The sequence below is a fragment of the Leucopleurus acutus genome, assembly GCF_964270905.1.
Source record: "Leucopleurus acutus genome assembly, chromosome: 14".
Taxonomy (NCBI): domain Eukaryota; kingdom Metazoa; phylum Chordata; class Mammalia; order Artiodactyla; family Delphinidae; genus Leucopleurus; species Leucopleurus acutus.
The window spans coordinates 42124614-42149009 of NC_139156.1; positions in this window are offsets into that span (position 1 = coordinate 42124614).

Genomic DNA, 24396 nt, shown 5'->3' on the forward strand with positions numbered 1-24396 from the left:
GTGAAGATTAATTTAGAAAATGTTTAAAGAGCTTAGTATATAGTGAATATTAAATAAGTGATAACTATTATGATAAGTATTGTCATTATTAATATAGCTGGTGTGCTTTTTTACTCTTTAATGGGCATTTTCACCAATGCGGTTTTTCTCCACAAGTTCCTCTAAAATTAAGTACCACACAAAGTACTTAATATAAAGCTCTGATTTACTTTTAGATACATGATGTGAAACGTACCTTATTTTAATATTATTCTGGCTTCCCTAGGACTGAGAGGGAGGGAAGTTGGAACAAATTCACGTTTTTTAATGAAATAGGAGTTAATCTTCATTAGTGGTTTTGTTTGTCGGTTTGTTTTAAATATCTTCAGACACATTTGAAAGCTGGAAGGTAGACAATGTGGCACAATCGTATTGGATTTCACTCTGGAGTTTGAGTCTAGGTAATAAGATGAGGAATGAACAGCTTTGTAAATTCAATCCATAATCAAAGCTGATTTGCTGCAGGTTGATTTTCAGAAAAGCAAAACCTGCAGTCTTACCACAGTCAAAAATAACATGATGAGGCAATTCTGTCTGATGGGATCCATGCTGGATGAAATCCCAGATAATACAATGCATTTGTATTATTCCAGATAACAGTATATTTCCCAAAGCAGAGAGCTTGGCTCATTGTGCAAAACAATTGCTGGATCGGTGGCTCTTGTTCAGAAACAGCCCTGCCAGCTCTGATTTTCGGAGGCTGTCTGCTGAGGACAGAAAACAAACTCCTCCCAAATGTCAGGCAAGGCAGCAGCAACAGTGACCTCTTCTGCCCCTCCCAGTCTCATTTCCCATGTGCAAGCCTGTGTTTGCTTTTTCTAGGACAATTACTATCTATGTACACTTTATCCCTCCTCGTCCTGTAGGTTCTTCCATAGGCATTTCCCAGTGTTCAGTGATTACTTTGGATGTACCTCACACCTTTACTGAATAAAACACCAAGCACTGAACAGGGTGCATACTTATATTTTATAAACGACTTCAATAAAATCAGTCATGAAGAAGGTGGAGTTGAAGAAAGGGAAATATTAAAGAAATGAAGAATAAAAAGGATTTAGCATCTTTGGAGTGGCAATTCTATGTTGTAAAGCATACAGGATTTAATTTTAGAGACACAAATTGGCATCTTGCCTTTACTGCTTTCTTCCTAGTTGACCTTACATAATTAACTTAAAATCTCTACATCTCAGTTTACTCAGCTGTAAAATTGTGCCCAACCCTGCTAAAATAATAAAAGTAAATGACATTACCTATGCAAACTGAGTATCATAACACCTAGCACAAAAGAGAATCAAATATAATTATGAACTAAAATGAACAAATATCACTAATTATATGTAATATACTATTTTGTTTAGTAATAAATAGTAAAACAACTACAACATCATTACTACCTCTTGGTTACTGTAATTAAGCTACACTTTCTCCCAAGGCATAGTTAACAATTCTTCCCCCAATATATTATCTGGCTTTTTGGCCCAGTATTGGTCAAGGAGTATCTTTAAGTGGCTATGAATTCATTAAGATGCCATTAATATGGAATTTATTCTCAATTCCATGACCCACTGTTGGTCTGTTTGCCCTCAGTTTTCAATAATTCTAGGCAAATTAACTAGGAAGAAAGAGATATTCTCTGGTTCTCCACTGAGTCAGTCCTGGTCGTGGCTTAGTCAAAGAAATAGTAAACAGCCTTTGATTCATTCTACAAATTACTAATGGACCTACTATGTTAGGCACACCTTGTGGCCCTTCCTAAATAACCTCACACTCACATGGGTCAAGAGTATGGCAAATTAATAATTACAGGATAACAAAATTAAAATATGTATAAAGAGCTATAGAATCCTAAAGGGAATGGCAGGCTATTTGGGGAACATAGAGAACGTTTCATAACCTATGACATTCAAGATTAGAGAAGGTGGACATTTTTACAAAGATGACAAAAAGATGAAAAGAATTATGGTCAGAGAGGGAGACATGAGATCATTAGAGCAGCATGAATAAAGAATAAAACAGACACGAGCATTATGAAGTACTCTGGACTAAGTTCTCTTATTTTACAAGTCTCATCCCCCATCAAGTAGCCATTAATTGCATCCACTTCCCTCACTGAATTTATATATTACTGTAAGAGATTTGAGTTGCAGTTTATAAGTTGGCATAGTAATACATTTTGTGGACATTTATGTAAATAAGTATTGATTTTCATTTTCATATTTCTTATCTCCATAGTCAATAGTTTGACATCTCAGAATTTTTCTACTTCTGGACAACTCAGTAGTCCTTTAATATTGTACTTAGACTGAGTAGTAGACTAAAGTATCCCTGCACATGTGAAATAATGAGTAGTGCGGAGTGTGATTAAGTGTTAGGAGTTGTGGAAGGAAATGTAAACAGAAACTTTAAAAAGGAGGTCGGGTTAAAAAATGAATGGCATAATAAAGTATTAAATAAATAAAGCAAATGGAAAATGTTTTTAGGGTCATGAAATACATAAAGAATGGCTTTGGATATAAGGTAGATGGATTGATAACATGGAAGAATGACTAGAGTATAAAAGAGCACTTGAGAGATAAATATAAGAATCTAAGAAATATTTCATGATTGCTGAACTACTTCAATATCTATAAGGATAAAAAAAATCATTAGATCCAGAGTAATGTGAGACTCCAAATTTTCACTATCGTTTGAGCAAATTTCAACTCTATCTACTTTGGGAATAAATGTTGCTATATATACGTGTTTAAATTTTCTTTCCTCAGGTAAAACTAGATTCCTGCTGAAAGATTTAGTCAATAATAATAAAACACACACACAACAGATTTAACTGGGCTAGTGAAGCCCATAATTAAAATGCAAAATCCTAGTTACCCTGAAGCTGCAGGAGATGGATCCATACATTATAAATGATGACCGTCAGGTAGAATGTGTATCATTAATCGATAACTAAACCTTTATGAAGAAAAAGTTTAGGTTGCTAAACGCATTCAGTATATGTTTTTTAACACCCTTATAGTTATAATTCTAACACATCACAAGTTTAAAAATATTTACTAATTTGATCAATGCTATGGTCCGAATGCTTTTGTCCCCTCAGATTCTTATGTTGAAATCCTAACCCCAGGTGATGGTATTAGAAGGTAGGGCCTTGGGAAGGTGATTAGCTCATGAGGCTGGAGCCCTCTTGAATCGGATTAATGCTCTTATAAAAAAGATCCCACAGAGCTCTATAGTTCCTTCCACCATGTATGGATTCAAGAAGTCTGCAACCTAGAGAAGGACCCTCGTTCAATCACACTGGCACCCTGGTCTCTGACTTCCGGACTCCAGAATTGTGATAAATAAATTTCCACTGTTAATAAATCACCCCTCTGTGGTATTTTGTTATAGCAGCCTGAACAGACTAAGACAAATGCTTTCTATACTTACCAATCTGCTAGGAATCAAAATTAATTTACATTCATTCATTTATTCAACATATATTTGTTGGCTACTTACTATTTATCTTACATCATTGCTGGTCCCAGCAATACAGCAGTGAACACAAAAGATAAATGTCCCTATCTTCATGGACCTTATGTTTTAAATGGGAATTATGTATCTAGTATACATGAAAATGAAGTAGCATTTAAGTGTATTTTAAAAGGATGCCTACATGTTAAGAGTTTAGATTTTTTTTTAAGTACTATGATATTCAAACTTTACATTTCAAGTGAATAGACGAAGTCTGCTCCAAAATGGAAAAGGAGGAATTTTCAAGTGTTTCTAGGACCATTGAGCTTTTGAGATGGAGTCAAAGGCTTTTGTAAGCGTATTATCTCCACACCAACCATAAATCCATGAGCTCTGAGCACCTCTTCTTCAGCCTTTATATTTAATATATTGGTTTAGCTATTATAACAGAAAGCTTACTGCTTCAGTGTGACGTTGAGTACAAGTCTAGTCTATAACAGGCTCCTAAAACTACATTATTATTGAATAATTGTCTAATTTCAGCTGAAATAGAGTTAATAATGAAATACAAGGTTTTAACTCTACCTTCAAATACATCGCTTACAGGTAATTCCAAAGAGACTGTATAAAAGACATTCCGGATCACAAAGACTGTCTGGTATTTTTCACATAGGTGATACTGCCTAGTATCATTATACAGGTACAAAATGAAGTTTAAGTAGGAGAGTGGGGAGTTAATTCAAAGTTGTCACTTTGGTTTTATATTAATTAGTATTTACACAGATTTTTAAGAGTTTGCCTAAACTATTCTTTGACCTCCTAATTTTACACTTTTTACCAAGTGATTTGAAAGTAATCTTTGGCATATGTGACATCAAAAAGCATAATTTTTGTATATCTATATTTACATATATATATTTATATCTATTTTCGGATAAAAATAACCGCTTTCTCAAACAGTACATTTTTACAGTATGTCCTATTCCTCACAAACAGTGGTCTAGTCCAATTTTGATACTAAATGATTTATGAAGCATTTGTTTCAAGTTACAAGCTCTCTTTATAAGAAGTGTTGGAATTATACTGTAAACAGACTGTAAATTATACTGTAAACAGACTTAAATGAGACTAAGGTGTTAATTTCTGAATTAGTTAGGCTTCTGAAAGTTAGGCCTGAAAAATTTTCCTATTAGAGCAAATGGAATGAATTAAGTTCAATGAAAGGTAGTCAAATTTCTATCCAGCTTGAAGTTAACTCACATTATAAAAGAGAAGTTAATAAAAACCTCGTTTATGTAGTCATTTGTTGAAGAAATGTAATAGTAAGATGTTGCATAAATTTCAGAGTAAGAAAATATAACAACTCTCAAGGGACAGATAGATACTACAGGACTGGCAGCATTTGGGATTTCTCAGAAAGTATGGCACTCAGACAGGTATGACCTAATGGAATAAAATAATTGTTTTGATCTCCTGAAGAAGATAATTACGACAAAATACTGCAACTGAAAAGTACTGGGGGTGTAGCCAATTTTTAAAACATGTTTATGATTTTCTTAACAGAATTTTCTTGCTTCTTTAACGTCTATGTATTTAAGCATGATTTGTCATTAAGAGGATAGAAATAGATTAAACTAAAAGACCCAGCTCATTGCTGGTAGGAATGCAAAATGGTATAGCTACTTTGGAAGACAGTTTGGTGGTTTCCTTCTGGTGGTGTTTTTTTTTTTTTTTTTTTTTGATCAAAACTAAACATACTTTCACTATATGATCCAGCAATCATGTTCCTTGGTATTTACCCAAAGGAACTGAAAACACGTCCACACAATTCCTCTGTATGTTATGACAGTAGATACATGTCATTATAAATTTCTGTAAACCCATAGGATATAAAATGCCAACAGTAAACGGTAATGTAAACTATGGACTTTGGAGGATAATGACGTGTCACTGTATGTTCATCAGTTGTGCTAGATGATGCTGGGGGATGTTGATAATGGGGGAGGCTATGCATTTGTCAGGAGGAGGGATATATGGGAAATCTCTGTAACTTCTACTCAATATTGCTGTGAACCTAAAACTGTTCTTAAAAATAAAGTCATTAAAAAAAACTAACAGCGAGAAAATAGATCAGAATATAGCAATGAAAAGCACACCTATAATCCCTATTCTTCAGGCTCTCTTCTATATGAAACAAACAGCAAGTGAAGAAAGCTCATATCTTTTTTGATCCATCTGTAAAGGCAAATTTTTAAGAATGTAAGTAATTAGCAAATAAAGAGAGACATCTACAAAATCAGGGATTTTCAGTATCCGTGTGAGTGATAAGAATTCTAAAGTTTAATAAAGGTAATGAAAATAATTGCTCAACCAGAAAAAAAAATTGTTTACAGAAATCTAGCTTGCACTCATTTCAGTGTTAAACTAAGCACATTAATAGAGAAAAATGGTGTTTGTGTACAGTCATATATCTTCGTTTGGATGTAAGAGTCTCTTTTCACATCCTACCAATCCTTAAGCAGTGGTGGACATGGTTGGTAGTGGGAAGGGAGGAGAGTATAGACTCTTATAAAAGAGCTTTAGTATACTATAAACTCACTTAATTATCTAGATTAAAAAACTGAGTTCTAGGCCAGCTCTGCTGTATTCTGGTTGTGTGACTTGGGACAAGTCATTTCCCAATTGTGATCTGGAAAGAAATTTGAGCTTCAGGCCACAGCCATTGCTGCTTTGATCTATGGTAAACCAGGTTCAAGGTCAGGGAGACAGTCATTATCTCTACTTATTCCCCCACTCCAACACCCAGCAGAGATAATGGAGAAGTGCCTAAATGACAGGAAAGCAGAGTTCCTTCAGCGATCTCTAGCTGCAAATTGAATCAGCAACATTCTGACCAAAAACTGCTTGACTGAAGTGGATTTCCAGAGGAAACATCAGGTCACAGACAGGTCACCCCAAAATGCCTAGCAATCACTTGACAACACATTAATAAGGGGACCAAGGCCTTGTAGTTATACAGGTGAGGGCTGTAATGCAAGGTTTCCATTTCAGTTATTTTTACCTCTAGGTTGGACAGGTCTAGTGATATTTTTTATACATGCATTTTATTCCTAATCTTTATTTTAAACCCTGGAAAATTAATCACATTTCCAATTACACATGTACTCAGCACCTGTAAGCATTTTTTTCAAGGTCACACAGGTTGCAAGGGGTAGCTTCATGATTGGATCCTGTTGGATTCAAAAATCAAGGATAGAACCCTCGAGGGTTGAAACTGATGCAACTGATATATACATATATATATATATATATATGCATCAGTTTGGAAATGCTTATTTTCTCAGATATTATGCTTTCTACTATCAATGAAAAAAATTCCATAAATTGGTTTATAGTCACAGTCCTGATTCAGCCAATGTAATTGCCACTTCAATTCTTCACAGTGATTAATTCACAAGGGAAAGAATCATCATCTCACACTTGCCAACTTCAAGTAATTTATTCTGAATGCCTTTATTATTTATCATTTAATATGGATTTATCTATTGGGTTGTTTCTGTTTTTGTTTGTTTTTGTTTGGCTTAAACAACCGAATGTATTTCCTCATAGTTCTGGAGGCTGGAAGTTCAAGATCAAGGTGTCCATAGGTTTGGTATCTTCTGAGTCCACTCTCCTTGGCTTGCAGATTGCCACCTTCTCCCCTGTGTCTTCACTGGTCTTTCCTCTGTGTACAGCATCCCCAGTGTTTCTTCCGGATTTATCTATTGTTGCACAGCAGTTGTATTTTACAAATGGGCTCAAAAAAAAAATGAACTCCTAAAACTAAAAATATAGCTTTTCTTTATGGATATTGTATATGGGCCATCCTCTGCCCTATTAAACTTCGCTTTTTTCCTAAGAGATTTGTCATAGGAAAAAAATAAAAAAGATGTTTGCTAACTTTTTCGCCCAGTATTAAATGTGATTACCCTTTCTAGGTATCAAAGTAATAATTCCACAACATTTTAGAGGAAGAGGTACCTTGAATACACAATAAAATGGTTAGATATCCAGAGATCATTTAATTTTCCCTTTCACCAAGAATTAGGCCGTCTGACATTGGACCCAATGTATAACAATGATGCTCTAAACTAAGGAAGAGAGGGAAAGCAATTGTTTGCAGGGTCCGCAGATTCAGAAGAATTGTGGTGGGTGACATAGAAGGTACTTTATACTTTAATTCCATAGAGTATTCCTTCTGCTATGCTGTGGTGCACAAGTTCTAAAAAGGAAGTAAAATCACTGTGGGGCATTGACAGTACTAAGCTATTCAGTGTATTTCTTTTAAGCAGGATTTTACCCTGTGCCTGTCAGTTGTACATAATACAATTACCTAACATTTATTGAGCATTCACAGCTAAATTTATTTTAGAGATAAAGTAGTACAGGATAAACAGGACCCAGCAACATGATTGGGTAAAACAGTAAGCTGCAGAGCTCAGATTCAAACCAGTCTGATACAAATTCAGATCATTCTGATGCATGATGATCAATATTGTCTCTTCATCTGTGTCTCTCTTTGTGCTGTCCTCACAAGTATTGTTATTCCCTCACTGGCATACTTACTTATAAAATGTATCCTTTCTTTCAATAACCACTTACTGTTGGAAAACTGATTCTTTTCTGTTTGAAAGCAATTCCTGTTTCTGCATTAAAAAGACACTTTACGGCAAGTTACCTCACTACTCTGCAGTTTTACAAGTATAATTCAGAGAAACCTCCTCCTGATATTTTCTGAGTGAATCAAAGCATCAAGAAAGATTAAAATAATCACCACATGTGCATGCTTGCTGAACCTCCAAGAGCCTCACAGCATTAGTTTTCTGTCAACAAAATGTATCCTCAAGCATTATATTTCACTTTTTACAGACAGGGTAAGTAAAGAGTCCTAAGATGTCTGTGTCAGTGCCAGAAAAACCATCTTCTACCCTATCTTAAATTAAGAATTGTATTTGTCACTACATCTATCTTTAAAAATGAACATATGAACTATTAAACCAAATCACTGCTGACATTTAGCAGAAATGAATGAAAATTCTCTGTAGTATGTGAGCATAACTATACCCTTAATAAATATATAAAATAAACAACATAGCAATGATTTATCCATCTTTCTGGGATGGATCAGTGTTCAAAGAAATGGGAATTACTGACTAATTCATTCTAGTCTTTTACAGGTAGCAAGTGACTTAGGTCTATGTTTGCTTGTTTGTATGTTTCTTTTTAATTTCAAAGATTTCAGCTATAATAATATTATAATTCAGCTGTAATATTCTTTATATTCCAGAGAAGGAATCCCACAAACTACTGCCTTGTAATGTATCAAATTATGCTAATATACTCCTCTTTATTTCTCTCTTTGATCATATAAACATAAGACTAAACAACCTTCTCATTATTCCCTTCTATTTTGGGATTCATTTAAAATATACATGTTTTATATTTCATATATCAGGATTTAAAACTAGAGAAGATAAAATCAAGTTCTGGGATTGACCATTATTCTCAATTCCAGATTATGACTTAAAAAATAGAAATTTAAGAAATGAGATTAAGTATAATAAACAAGGGCCATCACTTGTATCCGATAAGTAAAGGTAGTTAACTACTCATCGACATATATCAAGCCAGGGGATGGGAAGACTGGGTGAAATATAATATTTCTATCAAAGTGAGCTATATTAAAGGCCAAGTATAATTGGAACTATAACTTCGTCAAGATTTTTTTAGTTATTATATATACTCTCAAAAATCACACTGAAGCAAATAGAAATGACTTACTGTTAGGACCTTGATTTAATATCTCAATGGGAAGATTGATTTTTGCATTCATAAATGCACTGCTAATTATAGAAACTGAATAATAAAGGGCATCAGGGCACTTTGAGGTGGTTCTACAAAGAGGTTGTTTTAGCGATATTTGTAAAAAGGCATCTATATTTCCTCATACTAATAGAAGAACTCAAGTATCAGAAAAGGGCCCAACACTCCACAGTAGCTAGAATCCACAGTTAAATGTTTTAAAGATGACATGATGATCTTAGACCCTAAAGAGACATAAATAAAATACAAATAAAAAACACTAAAACATAATGTCAATAGTTTTCTATTATAATTAGTAAAATAGATCTCATGCAAAATTTTCTATCCTTGTTTTTCCCCCTGGTAACAACCTCCCCACCACCAACAAAACAAAGCAGTAAAATACTCAGATTTGTTATTGGAACTTGAGCCACTATCATACTAGCTTCACTCAGATGAATAAACAATTATAACCACTTTAAGTAAGCTTGATATCACATTATCATGTAAGGATAAATCTAATTTAACTGTAAATTTGTTGATTTTTTTAAATTCAAGGTGACTATAGTTACATATGTGCCTTCTATCTACAACACAGCTGAAATAAAATTCTGAGAGCACGAAAAGGAACAAATCAACAGTGAAGAGAAAAAAATAGTGTTCTGTTATCAGCAGAATAGAAATTCAACAAATTGAGAAAGATAAAAAACGCATGGAGCAAGCTGGTGGATCAAGTCTGAGCAAAAACTAAACTCAGAGATTAATAGGAAGGTCCAGTGAATATGGGCCTCAGGCCCCTCCTGAGGGTTTTGCTGCTGAGTTAAAATGGACACTTGCTACAGAGAGTGAAAGTGAAATCCTCTTTTTAATTCAAAGTCTGATACTTAGTTTTGAAGGTAAGATATCTGTGTCAGGGTCCCTCAATTGTCATGTCACCACAAAACAAACAGAGGGTTCTGCATTTTTACAGGTCTTCACCTGTGGGTTTAATAGTGCCTTTTGGGATCAACCAGAGGAGTCAGTGGAGAGACATACTGACTCAACATTGTGAAATTTACTAAGGATGGCCATTGAAAAAAGATATAAAAAGCTTCAAAATAAAGGTCTGTAAACTATTTCAGATGAGTCAAATCCATTCCCTATGCCAGAGTTTTATATGGTCTAACAGCTAAGAACTTTTTAAAAAAATATTGAAACTGAAAAAGTATCCAAGAAACTTAAATATTACATGAAATTCAAATTAATTCTCTATTAATTGTTTTATTGGAACACAGTCACACCAACTGTTTATTTAGCATTAGCGGCCATGTTAGCACTACGACAACAGAGAAAGAGACCCTATAGCCTGCAAAGTCTAAAATATTTACTTACAGAAAACATTTGCTCATGGTTGTCCTACAATAAACAAACAAAACAAGGCATAATGGGGAAAAATGTTTTGTTTTAGCAGCACTATCGGATGCTAAAAGAAAATAGAGAATTGCCTTCAAACTTTTGAGAAATAAGGTAATTCTTAAACTCGAATTCTATAGCTGGAGAAATAACACTCAAATATAGGGGACTCTTAAGTCCTGGAGTATTCCAAATAATTCATTTTTCCCCTCTCCCCGCGGAACACAGGAGATTTTTCGCCAACATTTTCTGTGAGCTCCTGGAGGTAAGTCTCACAATATTGTTGGGGTCCCCCTGTGTTGGGATATCCTTAGAGAGTTTTTAACTCTCAGAGTTGTTCAGACTCAGCCTCCAGCAATTTGTCGATTACAGTTCAAGTTTTCCTACCCTGGCACTGGTTTCTTTATGGTTTCTGCTCTTGGGCCTGCTCTGGTAAGCCATCACACTCTCTATAATCTTGGAGACAGTGGTTTGCCTCGTGTTCTCCCCTTTCTTAAGGATCCAAGAAGAGCTGCTGATTTTTCAGTCTGTTTATCTCATACACGTTTTTAGAGGGATGGGGGTCTTCCATGCTCCTTACACGTGGAATGAGAAAGGCTATTCTCCATTGATTGTCCAATCTTATGCCAGTACCATGATGGCTCTCACAGCTACCATGGTTTTGAGGCTACGATTTTTCAAGGCTACCACAGAGTTAAAAATATGGATGGGGATAGGGCAAGTTAAAATACTGCAAAGCCAACTATTCTTATCAGGATTCAGCTGGATTTTTGTTGTTATTTGTTTTGGTTTGATTTAGGTTTTTTGAATAAACTTTCCTCAGATTGTTTTAAGCCTTTGGTTAATTTCAGAATTCTGGAAAACCTGGTTCTGATGGTTTTGATTTTCTAAAACAATGCTTTCTTAGAAGATTTTTGGAGGTCCCTAGTGCACCATTTCAGAAGTGCTTCTTCATTGATAGATACTTAGACTATAAATACTTCTGTCTCTATCCCTCCTACTGAGAGTGAATCAATATTTTTTTAGTGGAAATTTCTTAAGATTGTTATTCAGACATGTTTACAGATCTCACCACTTTTTAATAGCATTTATTCCTAAAACATTTTTCTATTTCCCAGTAGTAAAAATCAGCATTTTCTCTTTAACATAGGAAAACACTCTAATAAAAAAGTCATTCTAAAATTAAAATAACCAATTCTTCATCACCAGCTGTCTCATTTTTTTTTTTTTTACTTCTAACATAAGGTAGCAAATAATCTTCACATTGAATAACACGTATTTATTTGGCTCCTACTAAGTACAAACTACAAAATAAATTATAAGATATGGTACTAGTACTCAAGATCATGTTAATTCATTTAGAATTACGTGATTTGTCTACTAAACATAGGAGCTAACTTAAAAATAAATGAAATATAAACATTAAAATTTAAAATCACAGGTATTAGCAAAGACTGAAATAGAGTATATAACTGGGAGATGAGGTATAATTCCCAATGTCACTTTAAAAGTTACCATTTATTGAAAAAAACCTTTTCTTCTCCTATACAAAGTGATGCCACCTTTTCATGAACATGGTAACCTGCCAAATGTAGAGCCATTTATGTACTCTATTCTGTTCCACGGTCTTCTGCTAACAACATACTGTCTTAATTACTAGACTTCTATCAGTTATCAAAACATAAGGTATAAGAATTCTGTGTTTGTTCCTCTTTTAAAAGATAAAAAAGGCCAAAAATATCCAAGGTTATTTTTATATAAATTATCAATCCCTCCCATGCATTTGTGCACACACATATGAACACATATACACAGATGCTGGTATTTTAATCAGATTGCTTGAATCTACTGTAGATCAACTGGATTTATCTGGATCAATTAGATGTCCATATGGGAAAAATGAGTCATGACCCCCTCCTTCCACCATATACAATGATGTGTCCCAGATGATTATTGATTTAAATGAAGAAAAACAATAAAGTATTTAAAGATTTTTAAAAAGGCGGAATAACTATGACTTTGGTGTCAAAGATTTTGTTAAACAAGACACAAAAAGTTTTACTCTAAAGATTTTTAAAAATCTAATACATTTGACTACATTAAAATTAATATACGATTAAGACCGAAAAGAAAAAGCCATAGAATGGAATATATTTTTGTAGTCGATATATCTGACCAGGGACTCATTCCCTGAATGCATAATAAAATCCTACAAATAAAAAATAAAGAACACTTTCAATGGGCAAAAGCTCCAAGAGGTATTCAACAAAAGAAGATATACAAATGAAATGTATAGAAAGGTTCTCAATACCTTTACTCATCAGGAAAATGAAAAATAAAACCACAGCAGAATGGTTAATATATAAAAGACATATGTCCCTAGGTCTGAATTTTCATTGCACCACTATTTGCAGTAGCCAGGACATGGAGGTGGCCTAAAGGTCCATTAACAGAGGAAGGGATGGATAACATGTGACACAAATATACAATGGAGTATTCCTCAACCATAGAAAGGAGCAGAATGATGCCATTTGCAGCAACATGGATGGACCTAGAGATTGTCATGCTGAGTGAAGTAAGTCAGACACAGAAGCACATGTATGTGGAATCTAAAAAAAATAAGATACAAATGAACTTATTTGCAAAACAGAAGTCACAGATGTATAAAATAAACTTATGGTTACCAAGGGAGAAAGGAGGGGAGGGATAAATTGGGAGATTAGGACTGACATATACACACTGCTATATATAAGACAGAAAACTAATAAGAACCCGCTGTATAGTACAGGAAACTCTACTGAATACTCTGTAATGGCCTATATGGGAAAAGAATCTGAAAAAAAGAAAGAGTGGATATATGTATATGTATGGCTGATTCACTTTGCTGTACACCTGAAGCTAGCACAACATTGTAAATCAACTATACTCCAATAAATTTTTTTTAATCTCAGAAGATAATGCTGTGTGAAATAAACTAGATTTAAAGGGTTATATACTATATGTTTTCTATTTCGATGACATTTTTGGAAAAGGCCAAACTATGAGAATAAAAACAAATCAGTGATAGCTAGGGGCTAGGGTTGGTGTATCTTTTTTTCCTTTTACTTTTATTGAGATGCAATTAACATACAGCATTGTATAAGTTTAAGGTGTACAGCATAATGATTTGACTTACTTATATTGTGAAATGATTACCACAATAAATTTGGTAAACATCCATGATCTTATATAGATACAAAATTAAAGAAAAACAAAAGACACATGAACAAAGAAAACCCAAATTTCCTGGCTTATGAGATATATACTCTTGACCTATCCATATACTACCAAAGAATATAACAGATGGGTTTTCATCTGTGTTCATAGTTAAGTACCACAGTACCCTGTTAAGTTTGAGTAATAATTACATGTTTACTAGTTTTCTCTGTTTCTTATAAGGTGTAATTTTTCCCCCTCTTTCATCTGAGATCTGACCCATTACTATCAGTCTAATCCAGTTTTAATGTGGAAGCATGTCTTAGATGTTAAGTATTTGCCATGATCCATGATTCACATTGCTTGAGTAGCTATTGAACATAGTCAACTAGTGGCCATAGACTTTGGGGTAAATACTTATTCTTCTGAATAGATTATCTAACTAAGTGTGGGGTAAAAAATAGCACATATAATAAGAATCAAAACTAACATTTATTAACTAGTTATTATGTTCTTGGCTCTATGCTAAAAAATCTCCTTTTAATCCTAATGACAATATTATGAGCCTACTTCCTCTTTTAAAGACAAGGAAACTAATGAATTAAGAGATGGTGGAGTGAATTGGTTAAGAGCATGGATTGTGGGCCAAACTTCTTGGATTCAAAACACGGCTCTGATATTTTCTTACATTGTGATTTTTGGTAAATTAATGAAACTAGTGAGAGAAACATCCATATTTCAACTACTGTTTTGTTACTATTTTTATTATGATAAAAATATGAAAAATTAACAATTGGTCATTTGAGTGGTATTTATGAAAGTCTGGATATTATTCTATACAAATGCCTTAATTTTATATTAAAAACGTTTAATTACCTCTTCCATTATTCTAAAAAAATTTCAAATTGAAAAATATGTATTTTTGGGCTTCCCTGGTGGCGCAGTGGTTGAGAGTCCGCCTGCCGATGCAGGGGACAGGGGTTCGTGCCCCGGTCCGGGAAGATCCCACATGCCGCGGAGCGGCCGGGCCCGTGAGCCATGGCCGCTGAGCCTGCGCGTCCGGAGCCTTGCTCCGCAACGGGAGAGGCCACAACAGTGAGAGGCCCGCGTACCACAAAAAAAAAAAAAAAAAAAAAAAATGTATTTTTGTTTGTTGATTTTATGTATTTTTGCTGAAATAAACTCTATAGATGAATTAAAATTCACCCACCCTCTTAATGTTGTACACAGCTAATTTTAGCAAGGCTTGAAATAGAATTTGTGTCCTAAGACTCCTCAAATGCTCTTTCCACTAGATCCTGTAATTGTTCATTTGATTTAACAGATATTTGATCTACAATAAGCAACATCATATTTATCTTGCTGAAAAGTTAAAACTCTAAAATTCTCTAGTAACTTATTATTTCATTTCTAAAATATCCTTCAGTAACAGACACAAATCCAAGGACCAAAACCAAGAAACTTAATTCTGAAACCAGAAGTAAAGGCTTCTTAAGGACTATCAAGATGTGGGGGAGAGAATTCCATATGTTGTTTTGGTAATGTTAACTTTTTAATAGATTACATGCCTATAAAATAGAGACTCTTTAAATATAGTCACAGTGCAATATCAAAATCAAAATCAAGGTAAGATTTAGGAAGCAAGATGATCATCACATTCAGTTAACTGGGTTACTCTTTTTAATTTTAGGAAATACTTACATATTGCCCAACTCTTTCCTGGTAAGTTTTATCTTCACTTCTACCTTCTAACATCAATGCTATGGGAAATTTACTCAAATTTTATAAGTGAGAACAATGAAAGCAAAGAGCTTACGTATTTTAAATAAATTTTGTCAGTATATGGATCTGGGACTGAAATCCATTCTATCATTGAATCACTATGATATAATTGGATACTGAATTGTGTTACACAATGAGGGAGTTAAGATGTTGCTAGGGATACTTGGATCATGTCAATGTATAATTTAGTTAAAAATATTAAAAAAAAGAATAAGATTACATCTTTAAAAATCACAATAAACCTTATTTGATTGCTGGCTAAACAATAACTCAACTAATTAGATAGTAAAGTGTGTTAATATAGATAAGAGATTTTGACAAAATATTAGCCTCTAGCACATTATACTAGAGAACTTTGAGTCACACAATTAGTGTGAAAGGCTAAATAATTGTAACAGAAGACCAGCTGGTGCATTTTGCAGTTATTTTTTCCTTGAAAAGATAATGTAGACTTACTTGAGTCAACTGTTCACAGTATGCTCAATGTAGCTCATATATTGTGGCCGAATCATAAGAGGAACTGGATAACATTTTTCTGAGACTGGTTATTAATAAAGAAAATAGAAAGCATTGGCAAATCTGATAGCTTTACAAGTAGAAAGTGTAATATACAATAAAAACAGTATATTGAGGGTTAAAATTAGTGCACAAAAATAATTTAAAATAAAAAAGTGATTTAAAATAGAAAATGTGGGTTACTATACCTAGCGATTACAGCCTAGAGAGTAAATACTCATTTAGTGAGAAAAAACTTGTAACTACAATTATTCAAGGACATCATGAAGAATAGTAAGCAGAACATTTTACAAAAGAGAACTCCGTACGATGCTAACATAAAAAAGGGTAAGCAGCATATTTTGTTGTACATGAGAAATCATCATGTTTTATTCCTATAAATTCCAATAATGATAAACCATGAATTGCTCCATATAGGCATGGGTCATATTGGTAGGAAATTATTTAAAATAAGCAGGATAATCTCCTCTGGGATATAATTTGTAGGTCAAGTGTAATAATTTTCTCCTGGAAAAGATGTCTCACAGCTAATTGAGGATTAAAAATAATATCCTACCTTAATTCATTATTAGCAGCATATGCCCCAGTGTGACAGTAAGAAATTGACAAACCTTTTCCAACCTGGAAGCTTACTGATATCAGTTTTTGTTAGGGACAAAAAGGCAGAGGAATAAAAATAAAAGCAACTCAGTGGTATGCTGTTCTGGGAGTCAGAGGAGGAAAATCAGCAATGAAGGAGGCAGGGAACTGAGTGTATAATATGTATCCTAACAACCATATAAGACAACTTTTTTTAGATGAGAAAGAAGGCTAAAAGAAAACAAATGTCAAATAGTTCCCAATTTTGCCTATATCCGTTTCTATAAATCAAAGGAAAGACAGTTAACATGTTGCTGCTGCAACTGTCAAGACTTTTTATTTAACATAAAGTATGGATCTATTGTAACAATGTAGACTACTAAAAATGAGGACCACAGAACTTATAATGTATCTTATTTCTCCCCAGCTATAAACTGTACCTAGGCATAAATGTGATGCCTAAAGGATTTGTTACATTTCCCAAAAAGGTCACACTGGAAACTATCCTAAATCTGTAAATTATGTAATCATTTTTTAATCTTTATTTTTTATGCTTGTCTGGGGCCCAGGGAAGACAATAAAGAACATTAACACGCTTTAAATGATATACTTACTTAAACAGCAAGTTCAAATGTCTTCTATAGTAATGCTATTATATTGTATTTGATAAAAAGTGATTTCTTTGATGCTTACTGTATTGTATGGCTGATTTAAATGCCAAAATTGAGGATGAAGCCAAAACTCTAAATATTTGCTTTTGTTCAAAAATTAGATGTATTTTTAATGCTATTACAGATTTTTAGCAGATATATACCATTTCAGTTTGTCTGAGGGGATATGGGGGGTGGGATTAAGCTAAAAATATTTTTTTGCTAATAAATCATAAGATGTCAGGAACTCTTTCCTCTTTACTCCCTTCTCACACTGAATGCCACTGACTATTCCAACTATACAACTCAACCAGTTCTGGAAATGAAACAGAACTTAAATAAAGGAACACAGATGATAAAGTGGACATGGATTGCATTCACCTCCAATTTCGTTTTATATATATGGGGTATGTTAGATACACTTATGTGGATCTTCCTATGTTTTCCTTAATAATGGCTTTATTCTTATACATATGCACAAAGACCTTTTTCCTGGATTTCTCTTCCTATTTTTTTGGGGGGATTGCTAAATCCTTTGTTGACTGGTATTTTGACCTTTTACCTGCTTATGAAATACTCCATTTTGCCTTCATTGACTCTGAAAACCTGTGCCTCTTGGTTTCTTAGGTCTATACATTCTCTTTATCAACCCTAATTTACATACTAAATTTACTTAGAAATCCTCTTACATTTCTAACCTTAAAACTCAATTCTAACACTAAACTTTCTAGCTCTAACTCTCTCTCACTACTCTCTGGGCTTACAATTTCCTGTTCGTTTCCAGTGCTCAGCTGACAACAGAAACCAATGGAGGGGCCATGAGAATGCCCTGAGGAGAATGATGAAGAATAAGCAATAGAACTGCCAGTAGTAGGATAAAGTTGATGATATCTGGAGGGTATCAGGTAGAGTTCTACAAGCAGAGGGAACATATGAATCTTGTCATGTGAATAAAATAACATGCCAATTGGTAAGTTTGCCTGATAGAAAACAGGGGAAACTATGTAGTATACATATATGCTTTTCAAGACTAGAATGAGATACATGGTGGAGGGAAATCTGAAAAACACTTACACATCCAGGCACCACAAGGCAAGTGCACACTGTTTCTAGAGCTAATTAGTTGATATATAGAGGCAAAAGGAACAACTCTGATTAACAGCCAATGGTGTTAACTGCTTTCTCTATGGAAGCTTTTTAATGGAGGACCTATCCAAAGCTAGAAGCCTTACCACCTACTGGATTAGAGAGGCTAGAATTTTTCTGATCTTACAGGAACCTGAATAAATATGCAACTTATACCTTGATGTGCATTGGGCAGACAAAGCTGGACAGATAGTAAGGTTTTAATTAAACAAGAGATCACATGTAAGGGATTTTCTAGTCTAAAAACTAGTAGCTCTGTATTTTAAGGATAAAATTAGCTTTGTTTTAAACAGTTTTGGGAAGAGTATGTTTTTTAAAATGTGGTTTTTAAATAGAAAAGGAAGGAGCTTTACCAGGTTATGAGCAGCATCAGCTTGTACTTTAGTCCTCTTTTTCAAAAGCCTTTATGACCCATGATGATTTCTGGTAGTCATACAACAGAGTTGTTAAGATATAACTACATGTGGAAAAACTAATCTTTTAAACTTTTTTGTCCAGATCTCTTTTGCATGGGGTTATTTTCTTATGGGGCTTACTGAGAGATGTTATGTATTATAAAACAAACAAACATCCACAGCAAAGGTATGAGAAGACAATGGAATTCCCCAGAGGAACACTAAAAGTGACAAACAGCTGCCCCTTTTTAAGACAGATAAGTTTATTATGTGATGTGGTTGCTATGGGTATGTTTGGGGTAGATTTGATCACTCTTTGAGGTGAATTTGAGGCATTGCACTGTCTACTCTCATGAGGTTAGTGGGTATCCTGAGACCCAACCTAGTTTGTCTTTTTTCCGAACTTTACTGAAGTATAACTGACAAATAAAATGTTAAGATACTTAAAGTATACAGCATGATGATTTGATTTACATATTCACTGTGAAATGATTCCCCCCATTGAGTTAACCCATCCGTCACCTCACATATTTACTTTTTATGTATGTATTTGAGAACATTTGAGTTGTATTCTGAGCAATTTTCAGTGTTATCAATTATACAGTTATTAACTGTTGTCACCGTGTTACATGTTAGATTCTCAGATCTTATTCATCTCATAACTGAAGGTTTGTACCCTTTTTAATACCTTTCCCTATTTCCCCTGCCCCAATCAAGATTAGAAGTTGGAAGTTGGCCAATGGCTGGTACAGCTCTTAGACCTTGCAAAAGTGGCGTTTGTGCAATGAAAGGTCTCAGGTATTACACATCTACTAAAATACAAATTAAACAGCTCAGGGTGTCTCTGTCTGATTCTCACTGCTGGCACAATGCAACCCCTAACTCCAAGCATCCACTCTGTTGACTAACTTTCAGGCTGCAGAGAAACGCTATCTGTCACTTGCCACGTGTCCTCAAAACACAAGACAACTGCATCTCAATACTGTGAAGGCCTGTGGGTGGTGCTACTGCTACTGTTGGGCCCTGTTTTATTATGGAATACAGGAAACAGTTAAGTGGTGAAAATGCTTATGTAGGAGAAAATAAATTAGTTTGCCAAATCTTACTCTTAGATAAAATGAATGCTATATATTCTTCTTTAATAATGTACCAACAATCAATTATTGTACTGTGCCTTGTGTTTTAATTATGGTTTCATGTTTATATATGAATAAACACAATAATTGCAATAGTAAACAGGGAAATTCAAAAGATTGTGACATTAGAGAAAAAGAAATACATAAGTTTTCAACTGGCGAAAAATGAGTACTAAAATTGCAAATAGTTTTAAAAATACAGATGAAACTGTAGAAAGTATTAAAGTGATCTGAGAAAATGTTTTAAAAACTCATATCTCAAGGTAGGAAAAAGCTTAGAAAGACAAAATTAAGAAATTGTGAAAAAGACTTAATATTGTTTTAAAAGAAAAATCTACGTGAGATTGATTTATGTAATAGGATTGACCTACTTCTGTAATATTTCTGTGATAACTTATGTGACTCTATTATCACTTATACATGTATAAAATATGTTTTTTGTTTGTTTGTTTGTTTTGCGGTACGCGGGCCTCTCACTGTTGTGGCCTCTCCCGTTGCGGAGCACAGGCTCCGCCGGATGCGCAGGCTCAGCAGCCATGGCTCACGGGCCCAGCCGCTCCGCGGCATGTGGGATCTTCCCGGACCGGGGCACGAACCCATGTCCCCTGCATCGGCAGGCGGACTCTCAACCACTGCGCCACCAGGGAAGCCCTAAAATATGTATTTTTGAATCTAGGTATTATTTTTAAAACCTTATTGACAATTCCACTTCCTAATACAGAAGAGGAAAATTTCTTCAAATTGAAATTAGATTAAAACACTAAAACTGCAATGACACAAAATGTTACCTAGCATTACTGATACTACAAGAAAAAAAATGCAAAGATCTTGATTAGGTCATCATAGTGATCTGCTGCAATGACAAATATTAGTTACACTCATAACTTTTGTACATTGTTCTAGATTAATAAAAGGTATATTATTAAATAATAATTTATGTAAACATCCATTTCTCATTGATTTATTAACTCCTGTAAGTAGCACCTCATAATAGTGTTTAGAATACAATAAAACTGAAAAAACATCTTTGGAAAAAAAGTAAAAATGGTCATGATTTATTTGAAAGATGAATGGACTTCTGGGGCAGGATTCATGATTTACATAAGAAGATTGTCTACTTTTGAATATAATTTTCTTCTCAGTGTTTTATATTTGATCTAGGAAAGAAAAATCTGATAACTATTGTGCATAACTTTATGTAACCACCCACCCATCCAAACTTATGTTAAAAGTTGATCACATACTTGAACTTACCAAAGTAGTAACTCATTCTGTTTTATGCTCCTCTTCTATAAGATGGATTTTTTTTATCATCACTTAAGATAAAGATAGATACGCAGGTATGTATGAATAGACAAATATAGATATGTCTATATCTATCTTGAATATATATTCAGTTTCATGCTTTCTTTTGTTTTTTGGTATTTGTCTACTTTTTAAAATATAGTAGTTGAAAGTTATGTCAAACTGCCTTTTAATCAAGTCAAACTAATTTAAAAAGATTGCTTTAGAAAACTCAATCAACTTCACTGATTTTGTTAATCATACCATACTGAAAATGACAAAAAAATTCAAATTATTTCTTACTTAACTTCTGTCAAGGGCTTCCTTAAGTAAGTAGGTATGAAGGATATTTAATGAGACATTTGTACAATCTCCAAATAAGGAAACAAAGTGAATGTGGTCTTTGGAAAATGTGGTTTGTGGGTTTTGTTTTTCTGTTTGTTTTTGGTTTTCATTTGTGTGTTTGTTTTTGTCAAGGAACCTTTCTCTTTTAGTGTAGGTGTTTAGTGTGATTGATTTCCCCCTAAATATTGTTTTAGTGGCCCCCTATTTTTTTATGCTGTGTTTTAGTGTTTCCAGTTTAAAATATCTCTAAATTAACTTTTGATTTCTTCTTTGACCACAGAATTAGTCAGAAATTTTGTCATTACATAGAGAACAGACTTGTGTTTGCCAAGGGGGAAGGATGGAGTTAGCAGATGTAAGCTATTATATATAGAATCTATAAACAACAAGGTCCTACTGTATAGCACAGAGATGTATATTCAATATCCTATGATACACCATAATGGAAAAGATATAAAAAAGAATGTATATAAATATATATGTATAACTGAATCACTTTGCTGTGCAGCAGAAGTTAACACAACATTGTAAATCAACTATACTTCAATAAAAAGTAAATTTAAAATAGAAGGTTTGTCATTAGTTTCTAAATATTTGGGGATATTCTAGTGTTGTTATTAGTTTTTAATTTAATTCAGTTTTAGTCAAAAGATAAAAGACAAACCTTTAGCTAGATTTACCCAAGAGTGGACTCAAATTAATAAAATTGTAAATTCAAGAGGAGACATTATAACTGAAACCACATGAATACAAAGGATTATAAGAGACTACTATGAACAATTATATGCCAAGAAATTGGATAACCTGAAAGAAAGGGATAAATTCCTAGAATCATACAAACAGCCAAGACTGAATCAAAGAACTAGAAATCTGCACAAACCAACTTTTATTAAGAAGATTGAATCAGTAATCAAGAACTTCCTGACAAAGAAAAGTCCAGGAACAGATGGCTTCATGGTTGAATTCTAACAACCATTTAAAAAGAAATTAATATCAAACCTTCTCAAACATGTCCAAAAATCAGAATAGGAGGGAACAGTTCCAAACTCATTTTACAAAGCCAATATTATCCTGATACCAAACCCAGATAAGGACACTACAGGAAAAGAACAGGTCAACATCTCTGATAAACAGATGCAAAAATATTCAATAAAATATTAGGAAACCAAATTCAACAGTACATCCAAAAAAAGCATACACCATGATTAAGTGGGATTTATTCCAGGGATGCAAGGATGGCTCAATATCTGCAGATCGATCAATTGATATGCCACATTAACAGACTGAAGAATAAAAGTCATTATCTTACTAAATGTGGAAAAACATTTGACAAAATTCAATATGCTTTCATGATAAAAACTGTAAACCAACTGGATATAGAGGAAATATGTCTCAACATAAGACCATGTATGACAAGCCCACAGCTAACATCATTCTCAAAGGTAAAATGGTGAAAGCTTTTCCTCTAGGATCATGAACAAGACAAGGATGCCCACTCTCACCAGTCTAATTTAACATAGTACTGTAAGTTCTAGCCAGAGCAATTGGGCAAGAATAAATAAAAGGCATCTAAATCAGAAAGAAATAAGTAAAAGTCTCTTTACTTGCAGATGACAATTATATATAGGAAACTTTAAAGACTTCACACACAAAAAATGTTTTAACTAATAAATTAAGCAAAGATACATGATGCAAAAAATATCAATATCCAAAATGAGTTGTGGATTTATATACGAAAATGAACTATCAGAAATACAAAGAAAACAATTCTGTTTACAACTGTATTAAAAAGAATAAAATACTTAGAAATAAGCTTAAACAAGGAGGTGCAAGATCTGTAAACTGATAATCATGAGACATTGATGAAAAACTCGAGACACAAATAAATGCAAAGATATTCTGTGTTCATGGATTGGAAGAATATTGTGAAAATGTCCATACTACCCAGAGTGATCTACAGATTCAGATGTTATCTCCTATCAGAATTCTAACAGCATTCCTATTTCATAGAAATAGAAAAAAAAAATCATAAAATTTGTATGGAACCACAAAAGACCGCAAAAGAGCCAGAGCAATCTTAAGAAAGAAGAACAAAGCTGAAGGCATCACACTCTGGTTTAAAACTGTATTATAAAACATTAGTGATCAAAACAGTATGGTAGTGGCATAAAAACATAGATCACACAGATCATAAAAACATGGACAAAAAGATTAATGGAATGGAATAGAAAGCCCAGAAATAAATCCATGCATAATGGTTAATTAATTCATAACAAAGGAGCCCAAAATATACAATGGGGAAAACTAGTTTCTTCAATAAACTGTTTTGAGAAAACTGGATAGCCACATGAAAGAATAAAACTGGACCCTGGCTTATATGATACACAAAAATCAACCCAAAATGGACCAAACACTTGAGCATAAGACCTGAAATTTTAAAACTTGTAGAAAGAAACAGAGAGGGTAAGCCAAATCAGTCTTGGCACTGATTTTTTTGGGTTCCACACTGAAAGCAAAGGCAACAAAGGTAAAATAAGTGGTACTATATACACTAAGAAGCTTCTGCGGAGCAAAGGAAACCAACAACAAAATGAAAAGGTAATGTACCAAATGGAAGAAAATATTTGCAAATCACATATGATA